Source organism: Macrosteles quadrilineatus, unplaced genomic scaffold, assembly GCF_028750875.1.
Source record: "Macrosteles quadrilineatus isolate MER2022 unplaced genomic scaffold, UCM_ALF_1.0 Scaffold_3__2_contigs__length_128488019, whole genome shotgun sequence".
Lineage (NCBI taxonomy): Eukaryota > Metazoa > Arthropoda > Insecta > Hemiptera > Cicadellidae > Macrosteles > Macrosteles quadrilineatus.
Genome location: NW_026542596.1, coordinates 92,924,498 through 92,941,058, shown reverse-complemented (window position 1 = coordinate 92,941,058; position 16,561 = coordinate 92,924,498). Strand labels below are relative to the sequence as shown.

At 30.9% G+C, this 16,561-nt stretch overlaps 1 protein-coding gene across 1 annotated transcript in view; it reads right to left on the bottom strand.

The window, feature by feature from the left end:
- The window catches only part of LOC128988906 (pyrokinin-1 receptor-like), a 52,501-nt gene extending 39,278 nt beyond the window's left edge, over positions 1-13,223 (bottom strand). The window contains exon 1 of the mRNA XM_054410674.1: positions 12,987-13,223. The gene's annotated coding sequence lies outside the window, so the exon portion shown is untranslated. The remainder of the gene's footprint in view (positions 1-12,986) is intronic.
- Between the last annotated feature and the right edge of the window lie 3,338 nt (positions 13,224-16,561).

Below are 16,561 nucleotides of genomic sequence, written 5' to 3'. Positions count from 1 at the left end.
AGGGTTTATCCAAAGTACTTGCATTTTTACGTGTTCTTAGGAATAAGGGCATTATACTGACTTACCCTCCATTTTGTTAGGTTATCGTTGACCAAATGCATCTGGTCCAGAAATCAACTCACTTGGAGTCGAACCAGTGACCATACAATTCTATAGTGTACAGACATATTGGTAGCCTGGACAGTTATGAAGCATTCAAAATTGTTTAAAAATGACATTGCCAATAAATTATGGACCTTGTTATTCATAAATTTACCGAGGGTTCAAAACATATTACATACTTTTGCAATTTTCACTCAAAACTTTATTGCCTTGAACTCTAAATCAGCAAATTTTAATAAATTTCATTTTTATAATGCACATTCGCCGACTAATTTTGCAAAAAGATATTTTGCACACTTGTAACTGAACTTATTCATTTATAAACGTTTGTATTCTTCAACTCATGGAATACAACTTTTGGCAAAATGTGGACAAAAAACGTTGCCTGAAAGCCTAACAGTTTGATTGTGTTATTGTGTTGATTGCATAATTTATTCTCTACATGGAAAGGATTTTATTTGCAGGCTTTCCATTCATGCATTGCTTATATAACCGAATTTGTTATTTGTTTGTTCCTGAAACAAACATCTATATTTACCTTTTACAAATTGTTGAATCTATATATAAAATAACATTTTTAAAGTTTAGCATTTTATTTAGTTTTTGTATAAGATGATTCAGACATATACTAGTATTTAGGCGTTAATCGAAGAATAAATAATTACGAAAATAATCAGTTTGTTTATGACTTTTTTTTATAGATAGCTTATTGTTTAAGGTTAGTTCAATAATCCTGTGTTAAAATATTACTTTTGTTACTCAATTATAATTATGTCATTTTGATTAGTGTTCATCCATGTTAATCTAAAGCTAAAAATGTATTAAAATATTCACACTTAAGTAATATTTACTAACAATTATGAATAGCAGAATATATTTATTGAGCCCGAGCCTTCAGACACTACAATATTTTAACTACAATTTTAACACTACAATACAACCTTTTTAATTATATATTAAATACCATATCGATTACTAAAGCAATAATTATGCTACAGTATCTATAACTTCGAAGTAGTTAGATGATCTGGAACTTGTGGTTTAATCACTTAAGGCACTGAGCTTATTACTTTGAGAAACACGTGGCTAATAGAATAGTAATAGTAAATTACTTATATCGAGCTAGGACCCAATTACCAAGATTTTAATAATTGTTTCGAGAACATTGTCAAAGAACAAAGTCAATTATTTTTTATATCATCGCAAAAACTTCAAAAGAGCATCAGCTTTGCTAATTAGTTTGAATTTATTATTTTATTACATTAAAATCTCTTTTTGGTCATGAATTTTTAAGGGTAATGAAAACTCTAAGATATTTTACTTTTAGACAGAGCAGTTTAGATTTTACTAAATAAATTAAAGGGTGTATTCAATTATAAAAAAAAAAAAAAAAATACTTGAATAAACATAGGTATCCATCATCATTTTAATCACTTTAAAGAAGAAGAACTGTAATTTTACTATCAAATTGCATTTCGAACATGATTTAAATTGCATTATACAGATTTGTTTTAATGTTGTGTTTTATAAATTAATTTTATAAAGGTAACTTAATTAATACCTAAGTTTAATGTAAAGCGTAAAGGGGTGTACCACGAAGGGGTTGCTGCTATTAATTTATATACCATACATATTGACCACTTTACAATTTTGAAAATCTACAGTCATTGTGAATTCATATTAAAAGAAATAATCCTGACCCTCATTGGATGCGGATTAATCAGAACAAAAAGGAGGGAGAACAAAATAGCACAATGAGCAGAAAAGGTTTGCTTGAGCAATTCTTAAAATTGCAAAGCTATTTATAGACTTCATATTTTTATTATAAATGATGGTTTGTTAATCTAATTAGTCAAATTTTTTATTTACTCCTGTTCTCTGCCTTTGATTACTTTGATATAGTTACTTAAATAATAATATAAAACTATCAAGAATCAATTTAAATTAGTATTCCAAATAAAATTACTTAAACTAAACTGCTCCATTATTTTGATGTTCCACCCTATTGTTCTGGTTGGTTGAAATCAAGTGGGACTCTAAAATTATTTTAAGACTAGCTGGCCCGACAGACGTCGTCCTGTCCTAATGTGGTGTTATGTCAAATGCTCGTTTATTTTCAAGATGAGCTCATTCGCATGGCTCAATCACGTCCTGGTTGAAGTTCGTTCGCTACGCTCACTCACCTTTAGGTTGGGGCTCGTTCCCTGCGCTCACTTGCCTTCAGGTTAGCTCGTTCGCTAAAGCTAACTCGCCTCCAAGTTGAAGTTTGTTCGCTACGCTCACTCACCTTTTGGTTGCAAATTAGATGTTGTCATAAATATTTTAAAAAAATAGTGCCGCACCCTGTTGGTAAACCTATTAACTTTGTAATGTTAGTGAACATCATAGAATGAAATTGTTTAGTTGAACCAGCTGTTAAGATTCCTTTAATTCCATTTAAATATGAGTACTCATAAGGTTAACATGGGAAACTCCAGAGCCACTGGGGCGGAGCCCTTCTGACGGATCTTCACACAAACCATCCTTGAATAATGCTTAATAATGCCTAAAAGTTTCATTACAATCTGTTGAGCGGTTTCGGTGTCCATAAAGGACAAACAAACAAACAAACATACATACATTGGATTTTATATATATATATATATATATATATATATATATATATATATAGATTATTTATTTGTTGCAGCTGCGGGATTTCAAATTATTGTATGTGATGCGTGTGTTGTATATTTTCAAAATAGCAACCTTTTCGTTTTACAGCCAATAAACCAATAATGCAAAGCTAAACTCTATACATGGTAATATTGATGGCATAACAGCGTTGTTATCGGTGCACAATTTTAAATAACTCCCCGAATCAAAATACTTCTCATATTCGATATAGTCAACATTAGAATTTTTATGAATTTTTAAGTTGATGCATGTAGTTTCACAAAAGAACAAAAAAACTATAGATGTGTAACACTTGTAAATTAGGCCTATGAGGTTTTCGGCTGGTTCTTACGCGGCAAAATGATACTAATAGCATGGATGCACAAATAAAACGCATTTAATGGTTAATACTGTTGAAAGATTCATGTGACCACGCAACTGAAGAGTAAGTTTAGATGTAATTTTAAATAAGAATCCCTAGCAACGTACATCGTTTACAACATAAGAAGCATATTATGTCTGTTTCCAAGGTAACTGCTACTTACTCCCCCAACTCCAACTGACCCAAGAGTACAAGAGAAAATTGGATTTCTCTATTACACGAACGTATTACGAATTTAGAAGTGTATATATAAGTTTTAGTTGGACAAAATACCTAATGGTTTTTTTTTTTGAATTTTCTACTGCTTTGAAATGTGATTTAATGGTTTTGTTTTGTTAGGTTAGGTTATTTTAGACAGCTTATCATAATTGGACCAAAACTAACCGCTGTAGAAGAGTGATGCCCCTCTTCTTCAAAGGACTTTACCTAATAAAGAAGTTAATAAACAGCTGAGAAGGAATATTTTGTTTGAGAGAAGCCAATTATGATCATTATTTTCCTGGTGTATTAGGGATACAACGAGTCAAAGCTACTTTCCCTGGAAAATTTGAATTTAAAACAGTTTCATGCGGGGTGGTATTTAAGTGGCCAATAAGATTATTCTGTATTTAGCTCTTTCTTCCTTCAGGTCCCCAGTAAAATAATTAATTTTTACAGCAGAATGCTTTGTTAGCAAGTAAAGTGCTATTCCGCTTAAGCATCCTTGCTTTAGAATCTTACCTTTAGAGCCAGTTAACCTTTTATAGTCAGGTAGATGCTCTTGAAACGTAAAGGTAAAATAATACTAAAACAAAAATAAACCCTTAGCTAGAGGAAAATACTAATTATTTGATAAACACAATTAGTTGTATAACATTACACATGGTTCAATATGGAAGCCAAATTTTACAATATTAACGTAAGCTGAGAAGTAAAGAAGGTAAAGCTATCTTATAAAACTGTCAGAGCAGAAAATCCGATATCGCTTTACCTCTTGAAACTTTTCACCTCAACTCGGTATTGGAATTTCTTCATTTTAACTTAATTATATACCTTTTAGGAGCTTTATTAATTTTTGAAACACTCTATAATTCCTAATTATTACTCGTAACGTATTTAAGAGTTGATTAAGTTTCAAAACTATTGGTGTTTAAAAAGCGTGTATAAAAAATTCGTAAATATGATAAATGAAGGGATTTAAATATTGTGCCAACAGTAATACGAAAAGAATGAGTTTTTTGTGTAAGATTAAAAAAATACAGGCATACAATAATAAGACACCCCATTAACAAGGGCATTCAAAAATATTTTATATAAATTACGAGTTTATATTGTAGATTAAAATATTAATAGATTTTTTTTTTTTTTTGGTTTGATATTTTACGATTCTTAAAACATTTGAATACTAAAATAAGTTCATAACAATTTGCAAATATATATAATTAAAAAAATTGTATTGCAACTAAAATACCCCTAAAGAGAATTGACTATTATTACAACTAATTATTAAACATCAACTAGATTTAGTATTAAATGGTCAATGCTACAAGAAACTGAAAAAGTTACATGTCCAGGTTTACTTTGAGTAAATTACAACTATTTCCGCGGGGACATTTTTATGTAAAAATTATGCTTTGAGACTAACGAGGAGATATTTGATCAGTTATTCTCGGGGAGTTGTACTACGATGTCGAGTTGGTTGGAGGGGGGTTATAAGGGGGGAGTTATAAGGGGGGGGGGGTATAAGGGGGGGGGTCGAAAGAGTACATGTCTCACGGTGGTTGAACTTTGGTGACGACTCAGACAGTATCAAACATGCCATTGGATGTTCTTTCTGTCGCCTAGTAAACGAGAACCCTGCACTTTGTAAAGAGTTTATGTAGTTTGTAAGTCAACAACACCGTAATATTTAAGGGGGTAGCCTGTATCAAAATTGAGATTGATGTATTCGTATTTGAAAAGATAACACCTAAAAATATAAGGTTATGTGTATCTACGTTATTTGGTGGTTTGGTATTTAATAAGTAGTTGTGTGATGTTTTATGATAGCTATGGTGTTTACGTACACTAACATGTGTTTAGCACACTGTCTAAGGCAAAACTAAAACCGTTAAAACGTGTTTCTGTCATTCTGTTCACTCAAGGTTGTTAAGACCGCTGGAAATATTTGGATCAAACAAAAATTTTAATACATAACATATTGTAATAATTTGTAGTCAGTTTAGAAATTATTATAATCAATAAATCGAACTAGGAGTTGGTGTTGAATTGTATGTTATCATTTTTTGTATATCACTTTAGTACATAGTACTTGGGGACCGAGCCATGGCTCGGTAGTTTATTTCCATTTATTGTAATGGAAATTTATTGTAATTAATTGTACCCCTATATTGAGTAATCTTCAGTGCAATTGTTTGTCAAACGTGACAACTGATGTTTTATTTTTTTTTACTTTGTATTTTTTCTGTATATTTTGTAATTTGCTAGTATACTATGGATAGCATGTTATAAACACATGAAACACGTCTTTTGATTACTTTCCTTGTTATTTTGTTCAACCAACATGGTTACTTAGCAGCCCATAAGGAAAATGTAATTTTTTACGAAATTTGATTTTTGTTGGTAGTTTTAACTGCAGTAAACGCGTTTTTAGATCATACATAAATTATTTACAACATTTTGAAGGAAAGCGTCGAAGCCGTTTTCGAGATCATTGTGCAATCATACATACAAGCAAACATTGTTCACATACGAGTATAGGAGCAAAGCATTACAATTAGAATATATTTAAATGTTTGTTTTAAAGACAAGATATGTGATATGTGGATTACAATATACATTTATTTATCTGTACACTTTAAATCGTAAAATTATTTAATACGGCGATGCACCTTTTTTAGGAAAAGATTAAACTAATAAAAGTACATTTTACTTTCCCTACTTCAAGTAAAACCTTTAAAACCCAAACTTCATGCAGCGGGAAAAACGATTAAATTAGGTTCATCCCTCCAACAGAGATAAACAAGAATGAAGAGGATAAAGGTGGTTAAGAGGATAAAGATAGTAGAAAAGGTCAAAAACATTCTGTCCGCAAACGTTGTCATTTGTATGGAGGTGAGACGAAGTTCATTTCCATATTTTAATAACATTGGAAAATTCCTGCCATCAAATGAACCGTCAAATTTTTCTCCTAATTGTAACCCTGTGATATTCTGATGAAACAACGTCAAAACAACTTTCGCTAACTTTTTCAATTCAGTAAAACCTTCTCATAATTACTCCATTATATCGCGTTAATTTAATTATTTCTAGATTACCGTCATACCAAAACTACGACACTTATTTATAATTATGATTAACCTTCAGGAGAGACGTTTTAATTTAGAAATAACTATTTAAAAAATGGTTAAACTTCACTTTTCACGTTATTGATATTAAAATTGGTTATTTCAACGAAATTATATTTTGTTTTAAATTAGTTTCTTTACAAAATTAATTTTTTACATTGACTTAAAATGCTAACGTTGATGTAATCAACTGTTTGGATAAGGAATTGTTTACAAATCATTCGCGTGGATTGTGTCAATGTTAACACTGAACATAGATGTTAAACGTCTTCCAGGAATTTTATTTCTCTAGAGTTTCCCACTTTTACTTAAAGTATTCAAATTATAATTACTGATTTAAAATTATTCCAACCAACTTTACTTATTTCGTTCAACATCGTTGTGTTCTCATAATATTAAATCATAACGAAACAACTTAATATAAATAATTCTATAATATCTTAATAATTGTAACCTATAAGGTTATCATAAGTAAACGTATTCTTTTTCGCTCATTGACTGGTCTTCATATTTGCTTTATAACTCATAATTACTCATAATTATCAATTAATATAAAAATGTTAACTATACTTTTAATGTGTAATGACAAAGATCAGCTGTTCATTCATTAGTAATGCAGACGTGACATAGAATAAAACACATATAAAGTTAAAATTAATTAAAATGAAGAGACCCATAAAAACTTACTAACTTTTATTTAAGTAGGTACTTTCTATACTTAAACTCTTAACATATTCAAAGTTGCCATGCTATAAACTCCAACATTATTAACTTCATTAGCTTCTAAAGTCGGGGCTCAAAAATAATTTAAAATGTCCGTTCAGTTAATATTTGTGTTTTAAGGTAGCGATTACTGTTTTTGTTTTGAATGAAGTTTGGATAAAGAACCACTTTAAACCGGGAAATCTTATCATCTGGTTCTCGATAAGCGAAAAATCTATTAGGTATGTTTGTCAATTTTTTACACCGTTGTTTATTTTATATAAAATAAACGAAGAGTCAACGGGAAAAACGTGTTAAATTACTTTTTACTCATTTCTGGGTTGTGCTGCATTTTGGCAGATTTTTTGGGGTAATAGGCCTAGTGTTCTGTTTGACCAGACAGATGATCTATTGTTTTGTTTGCCTGTCATTGTATTCCGGGAAGACCAATACGGAAAAAAAGATTTTTAAGTTCTTAATAAAAAGGAAAGAACGTGTTAAGTCAGTGAGTTACATAACACATTTTTTGCTGCTGCAAGAGGAATAAGCACTTTTCCCCCGAATAAACATTGTGCTGAGGCCAATAAAATATGTCTAGCTTAAAAATTCATTGTTGTTTTGTGTTTTTGATATTTTTACATTTTACAAAGTGTTTTCTCCACACTTGTGCCAAATTTCAATTTGTTACTACTTTTACTTATTTTTACTACACAAAATTCAAACCTTAAAAACCCTCTTTTGTAAAATTCACAAAAATTGACTTAACACATTTTTCCCGTTGACTCTTCTCAGTTCATAGATCTAGTTCAAGTTTAATTGACATTCTAGGAGGCCAAGTGGATATAGAGTTGTTCTTCAATCGAACCAACATAGGCTGATTCTGGATCCAGATGATACTTGCGATAGGGATACAAATAAATGGCGTTTAATGGCCTACCAAGTATGGTATGAGTATAAGGCAAGGGTTTTTACCGTTCCCTGCACAAAGGTAACGGAAGTCAATAGTGTAAAAAAGTAATTTCTTACCATTTGAATGGTTTTACCTTGCTAGACAAAATATTATATTACAGTATATTCTATGACGATTTATGCTATCACTTTGCACTCATTTATCTTTATGGTAAATTACTTGCTGTATCCTAATTTTCTCAACCATTATATTTCAAAATAATGAAAGTTTCTAAGTCTTCAGTAGATGTGGTTAAATTGTATTACAAATTAGGCAAATAGAAAAAATAGGTTCAATTTACGTTAGCGAATAACTGTGTAGGACCCGAGTAACACAAATTAATTAATTTTCTTTTTATATCAACCCAAATGAATGAAATCGTTAACTATAAATCTTTAACATGGTAAACCTGAAAAAAATCCCATCAATTACCGGAAACATGAGTACCTAATCAAAACACAAGATCTTTGTCAAAGATGCAGTTTTTGCTGACCAAACTATTTCCCGTACCTTGAAAACTCTTTACCCTTACTTGGTAAACAGAAGTATGTAGGATAATACTTCGACTAGACAGTCGCCAATATCTGATGCTGACTCTGAACTCTCCAGTATAAAATGTGCTTTGTCATGCAGCTCGTCCTTGCATGTCCACTCTGCAGTAACCATTGTTCAAAGTTCACCCTGAACTATCGTCAACTGAACGACGCTTCCAAAATACTCAAATCTTCATCTGAATATCGTAAATGTTATATGTATGAACTTCCTGTAATCGTTTTTGTTTTAAGTATTGATTGGCGAATTGGCAATTATATCAAAAATGAAATGTACAATTACAGGTTTATAAATTTGTATACGCAGTGTTTTTATTTTCTTGACTTATTTTATAGTTACAAACAAGATATTAAGTATGCGCATTTCGATACGGCTAATTGTTATTGCTTACTATTTCTTACTTTTGAACACAAGTTTTAAGAAATGTGAGATTTGAATATTTTAGAAGAATATGCGTTTTTTTTTAAATATTTTTAAATTATTTTTTAGTTACAATTGTTACTTGGGTATTTTACAGTGTAATTTGTTAAGCTTTAGTTTTTTACACAATCCCTTTGGGGTTGATTTTTTGCTCTGCATTCCATTAACTGTGAATTCTAGCAAAACCCAGGAAAATTCTGATCCTTAAAATTGGTACATTTAAAAACAAAATATGGAGTCGTCGGGGTTTCTTTAAACAACTTACCCTAGCGAATTAAATGAATAAACTTAAACTAGGTCCAAAGAATACTACATATATTTTTTGCTTCAAAGACTATAATATTAAATAGTTTATTAAGGTGAAAAATGGTCGAAAGAATACCTAGCAGTGTGGGATTTTTAGCACATTCTTTTTTGATTAAATTACTTAAGAATTTATCAATTGTTATCTAGATTTGGTTACTGGTATCGTTATTTTTCTAAAAATGTTTATGCATGTTTACAATTGTCTAGCAAGATGAAACTGTATCTGGCATATATATATTTATAAATATTTATCTTGTAACTTGCCTCTCATGTATTATTGACTGTAAAAATTGTGTTTACCGTATAAATAAATAAATAAATAAATAAATTGCAATCCACTTCAATCCAGTCTTTGACATTGTTTGTTTTAATTCTTTATAGGCCTAACTCATATTTTTGATATTTAACACTATCGAACCAAAATTTTTTTGTAACTTTACATATTTAAATATTAGATTTGGTGCTATATGTATTTCAACAGGTATTTTTACTGACTTAGAGTATATTTTGTTAGCTTGATTACGAGTTTAAAAACATTCATTGGTAAAAAGGTGCTTGGACTGTGACTAGCTTACTTTTATTTTAAAATACTTTTTTAAAACATATTTCTTAGCAAGTGAGTCACATATACACTGTAGGCTTACATTGATTAATGTGAGTCAAAGTTTCCTCTACACGTATTAACCAATAGGTTAGCTACTAGATAAACCACCTCTATTTGTATTGCTGGAACTTCTGTGTAGTGTTTCGCAAGTTCAGTTGAATATCATCCAGATTCATGCTAATGTACCTAAACTAGTTTTGACATAATGTTTTGGTCATTACATATTGATTAGCTTAAGTAGAAAGTGGTTGGGTGGTGAAAGAGGGGGTTTTCGTTATAGAAAAAAATGTTAATTTTTTTAATATTCTTGTTTGCTGAGTTAAATTCTGTTAAGAAGAAATCGCAAAGGTGTAAGTATTTTAATTTTCGTGAATACCATCTAATCGGCTAAGCCAATGATTTAACTTTACATGTCAATAGTCAATCCTGTTAAAGAAATACTACGTAATATTGGATGAAGTGTTTAATTGTTAGTTATGTGAAAACCTTATAACTTAACGTTGTAAATGTGAAAGATAAAAATTTAGAGCCAATAAGATTTAATATTGCGCAGTTAGTCACACCTGTTCCGGAATTTTATTTTCAGCACCTTTCCCTAATTCAATATGTGTTGCTAAATATGCACTTTATTTTTAATTGATTTGTCGTGATTAATTTTAATTAGTTGTCATATTAGATTGAAATTAATTTCGTTACTGATAGTTGTCGATTTGTTAATACATATACGTTATAGCTTAAGAGCATGTCAATGCGTAATCAAGTTTGTAAAATAATATTAAGATGGGTAGGGGAATATATCTACTGCATAAGAAAGTCGCTTATCCTCCTTAAACTAAAATTGAGAAATGTATAAAAAAATTTCTGGAAAAGGCTTATGTATTACAGCCCATAGTGTGAAAGTAGGATACATCCTAACGTACCCTCAAACAATGCCAAACAAGTTTTGAGTAATTGTGTTAAGTCAAGGCCCTAGTGCGGCCTTGGTTAAGTGCTTCGCTCATAAGTAAATAAAATATAACCAAAGGATATGTAAAGGAAACATCTATTTTATTATCAAGATAAAGGCGACTCAGTTCACTGTAAAACTGATTCAACCATAAACTTCATATATTTATAAAGTGAGTTATCCAATACAGAAAAATTGTCCTCGCTTAAGATGACTACAATTAGTGTTGTCATAGGCGTGCCACAGCTAAAGGTCGGTCCCGAACCACAGGGACACAAAATTAGCACAAAACTAAGCATCACAGGGGATTTGTGGGTTATTTACCAACGTTCCTGGCACAGAAAGAAGTCTAACAACTGTACCAGCACTATCCTCAAATGCATGTATTGTTTTGACGCTATATGCCTTTTTCTACGATCTTCATTCTCCTACATTATATAGTTTCTCACCAACCAACGTTTAGGTAATTAGGTATCAAAGTAGTTAAAGACTTGATTTCATAACAATGGGTGCACATTATGTTAGACGACATGTCCGAGAAAGGTATTAAAAAATGCACAACTTATATTTTTGGCTACCGAATAAATTGTAGCTTTAAGCAATCGCACTCAATTACCTCAACTGTGTTTTGCTTAAATATTATGTTACACACTTCAATCTAAGGTTGAGTTTACTTTGGGTGAAAAAACTTTCCTCCGTCGAGAGAACATCCACACTTTCCGTTTAGATCGACCAGCTGAAATGAAAGTACAACACGCCAATCGTACCAACCTGCTCGATTACAAATACCAATCTGCGATAGAAATACAAGCGTTTCGTTCGATGAATTGCGTTTCTATTAAAATGCAATTTCAAAAGTTACTAGCCAATATTATTACTACTATTGAATTGCAATAATATATTTACATTTTTAAATAGCTATGTAATTATAATTATTATTTCTACTTTATTTTAATTTTATATTATGCGTCGTTAAAAAGATACGTTTGTAAACAAGAATTTAGTCTTGGTTATCTCCTTTTACTAAAAAGAAAGTTAAATTTCTTGCTTATAGTAGTGTACATAAAGCTGAAGTTGAAAAACTTTAGAAAAAATTATTTTTTACAATAATAATTTTATTTTTTTATCTTAGTTAACTAAATTTCGTATATTTTTTACCCAACTTTATTCATCCATACAAAATTCAAAGTATAGTTATTTTTCTATCCTGTAACGAAATTGTAAACACATTAACCATGGTCTATTTTAATAATAGTCCCATTAAAATTTACTACTCTATGAGTAGTTTAGTCCAATCATTACTTCACATATATATATATATATATATATATTTATATTTATATATATATAAACAAAATTATTGTGTTTATAATAAATAAAACCAACAACTAATCTTTTTCTTAATCATCCTTTAAAATGTTTCAAAACTTACTTTCTATGACTAATTTAATTTGTTTTATAAATACTAAATGAGCTCACACGGCATTCTAATTAATGCGTTGGTTTTATTAGTAAAGGTTTTTGATTGCATAAATTATTACGTAATAATGTATGTTTTAAAATTTCAAAAGTTTTTGTAATTGATCGAAGGGGAGGAGCGACGATCTTACAGTTCTGAAAATTAAAACAACAAAAATTACTTAATATAATATTGCGGATTTTTAAATTGATGAAACCATAAGGCAGAGTCTGTTATCCTTTGAAGAAACAATTCGTCTTAAATGTTGCACTTTGCGTTAAACATTCCATTATGTGCTCATTGTAACTAATGTATACACTATAGGCCAACGCACATGATCCATAATACATTTCCCGAACTATCTTGATAGGAACTTAAAACACGCGTGTTCACGCATCATTCATCCATATTTTTGAATCCCCTATAGAAAGCATTGACAATCGACGAATCAGTCCATATTAGTGAAATTGTGGAAGTCTTTGATTCAATTTTTTAACCATACAACAAAAAAGTACTATTAGTTTTTGTAAGTACAGTAACTCCTAACCCGTAAACTAACATAGTTTGAAAACAAATGTCTTACCTTTCAAAGTCATTTTCCCGTAGCTCAATCCTAACGGTTTATCCCAAATCGTCCCCATTGCACAGTTTTTGAACGCAACACAATTTACGAATTACAGTTAACCACTTAATTCATACATTTTTTTATTATGTGGAATATCAAAACATTTATTAGTAAACACAGATGAAAGTTTAAAATTAAATTCTAATATTTATTGATAGTTCTAAGATGACGAAGAATTTAGAGACGAGACGTGCGATAGTGGTTGGACGAAAGCGACGCCGATACTGAAGTGTGCGCGTCGTCACGTGTTGGCGCGTGCGTGCGTCGCGACGCCAGGCGTCATCATCGTCATCAATCACCACCTCTCTACGCGGTGGCGTCGCTGATCAACAGCTGATCACCAGCTGATCATTAAAAGGTCACGTGTAAAGTGCGTGAGTCATCAATAAGATAAATATATAGAGTAGCCTGCGTGTTTAAACATTGTGCCGCAAGGTGTAAATGGTTGATTTTATAATAATTGTTCTTTTATGAACCGAAAAAAATAAACAAAAAGTTAGCATAGATAGCTAAACTTACGTTTGTCAGCAGGTGTCACATAAAGTTATGTTTTAAAGATTCTTACTGCTCATCTTCAACAGCATTCATTGATTTAAAATCAATACAGTTAGGTTGTTAAAATAATCTGATAAACTTTCAGCTGCCTGAAAAGTCTTCAAAATGGGTGTAAACTTAACTTTCTTTGCTATTTTCTTCTTATAAAAGTTACTTTTACGAGTTATTGCCTGATATGTTTACTGCGGGGCAGTTTTTACACACAGTGTTCAAGAGCCACAATTATAGAATTTTGTTTGAGCCATAAAACTATATCCTACCCTTCTTCTTGAAGTTTTAATGAAACTGAAGTTTAATAAATAATTGTTTTTAATGTAAAAGTATAATCTTTAAGTAGGCGATTTGCTTTTGGTGATGTAAGAGAATCACTTGGACCTATTTTTGGTTCTTATTATTTGATAAAATTTTCTAGAGATTAATATTTCAAAATTAAAAAAAAAAGTACATAATCCATATATCACGCAACTATTAAAATGAGACTCTATAATAATATCATGTGGCCTTGACCAAACATTAACCCTAAGTGTTGATTGTCTCCAATAAAAATTAATATTTAAAAACAGAAACAATCTAATAAGTTTAATTTGTTTGAACACCAACACATTTTGCAATTTGACTGAAACAAATAATAATATTGATAGAGGAAGATGGATCACTAGGGACGAGACAACGTAAATATTTCTTCCCTTGAGAATTAATCGGATCTGGACAAAACTAAGTCCATTCGGAGGTCAGCCACCTCTCTCAGCTTGATCAACTTAGAGATTTTCGTATATTTTTAGGATCCGACGGAACAAACTAAAACTACATGCAGAACTTTGCTTTTACGTATATTTGTAACGTCCAACTTCTATGTATACAACAATAGTAATCTGTAAATTTATAGTTGTGAGAGTAGCCTACATTATGACTAGTAGTAGATCATTTTCAAGGCAGTGATTTAGTGAGGGCTTACAGCGGGTGACGATTGTCATCAGGACCCGGGTTTGTATCCTGCTAAAGCCCGATGGCGACCAATGGTGGTCAAAATTTCAACTTTAACTAATAGTCTATCTAATTACTACACAAACAACTATATGTTCTAGAGATATTGAGAAGTATCTTGGTAATATATGTAGATCTGTCTCAAACAAAAATTTAACTATAATTAATATGTTACTTAGAAACTGATCATAGTTTTTTTTAGGATTTAATACTGTAAAGTTGTTGCATTCAAGGGAAAACTCATAATCACCATCCGTTAAAGTTTTAATAAAACATTGCGTGATCAGATCACTTTAGTTTACTTCATTTCTGAGGTGTTGTCACCCGGATTACTTAACAATTATTAATCAAGACGTTAAAAACATTTTTGCCAACGTAATCCTTGGTAGTCTTACGGATACAGGGTTTGGCCCACTGGTGTAATTATCAAGCTCAGACGTGGTTGTCGCTCCTAGGAGGTCGTCAGAAGTTCTTCAAACCACATAACGAGACAAATAAATAGCTAAAACGAACACAAACATTTTTACAAGCGAATAAAACTGTATGGCCATACAACTCTCGCCAAGGGTTGGGTCTAGACACCCTTAATGGGGTTTCGGTTAATTGTCACTTTATTTTAGTTTCCAAATTTTTGAAATTATGAAAAGGTGTTCGTATCAATTTTGATGTGCCGGTATCTAGGTTAGTTTGCGTCATCACTTATTCGTAATCATTGATATCCTTACCAAGTCCAAAGTTACACTTTTGTCTTTAGCAATAAAATATGAAGGTATTGCCATAGAAAGGTATTATGCTAGAAAGCCCTTGAATGAGAAGTTTACTTTCTCTTAAAATGAACACATCCCAACAAATCTGTCAAATTGAACCCTTTGGGAATATTTTATTTAAATGCTAAAATTAAAAAAAAATCATTAGATGAGTTGAAAATAATAACACATTTTAACACATAGCTAGCTGTAACTTGCCAGTAATACTGCTGATAAAGTTCAACTGAAGTAATATTTTTATCGAGATACAGGATGACCAACTTCAACTAAGGCAGACCTTAAGTTACCAAATTATTCGGGAGGTCAAAACAGGCAAAAACTGTAATGCATCATGCATCTCAAATGGTTTGGCGTCTGTATGTGTGTTTTTACAAAGAAAATCATAACTCCATAAAAGTGTGAGCTACAGCGTTAAAGTTCTGCAAAAATGTTTATCAACTGGCCAAATCTTTGTGCAAAATAAGAGTAAAATATTCTAAAAAACCGTTTTAAAACGACAGTTTTTAAAATATTTTAAGCCAAATTCCACGAAAACTGTTAAGTTTACGAAAAGATTTCGTAAACTTTGTGTATGTAAAATGTAGTAAATTTTATGCGGATTCCGTTGATATCTCATAAGCTTAGTTTGTACAAATAATACCTGATAAATCAATTGTTTTCTATATCTACAGTTATCTCCATTTAAAGAATGTTAAATAAATAAGTTCTTCATTGTTTCTCCATATGAATAACAAAAGATATTTTAAACCTTTATTTTTACACAATGCATTATACACAAAAAGTCTTTAAGCTCTACTCGATAGTTGTAAAGAAAATTGGGGAGAAATTGAAAAAAACCGATTTTATTTTATTTTATTGCCATGTACTCATAATTCGATCTTCAAGTTTGACCAGTTCTGCACTTTCGTACCAATTTGTATATGAATTGGACCAAAATTACTCGAGTTATTGTGTTTAGGAATATACATATGTGCCTCTGGGGAAATTAAAATGGAAAAGATAATCGGTCCCGGGTTCTTCCACTCTAGGTGCTGGCAACGGAAATATAAATTAGCATTCCCTACAAAGAAATTTTCTAAAAAGAGGGAATTCCCAAATTATTGAGGAAAACTTTTGAAATATATGGTTTTATAAATTGCATTCAATATTTCCAATACATGACTTTTACAACAGTGAAAGTGGCATCGAAAACGACCACTCACTGTGTTTGAAGTCACAGTCAAATAC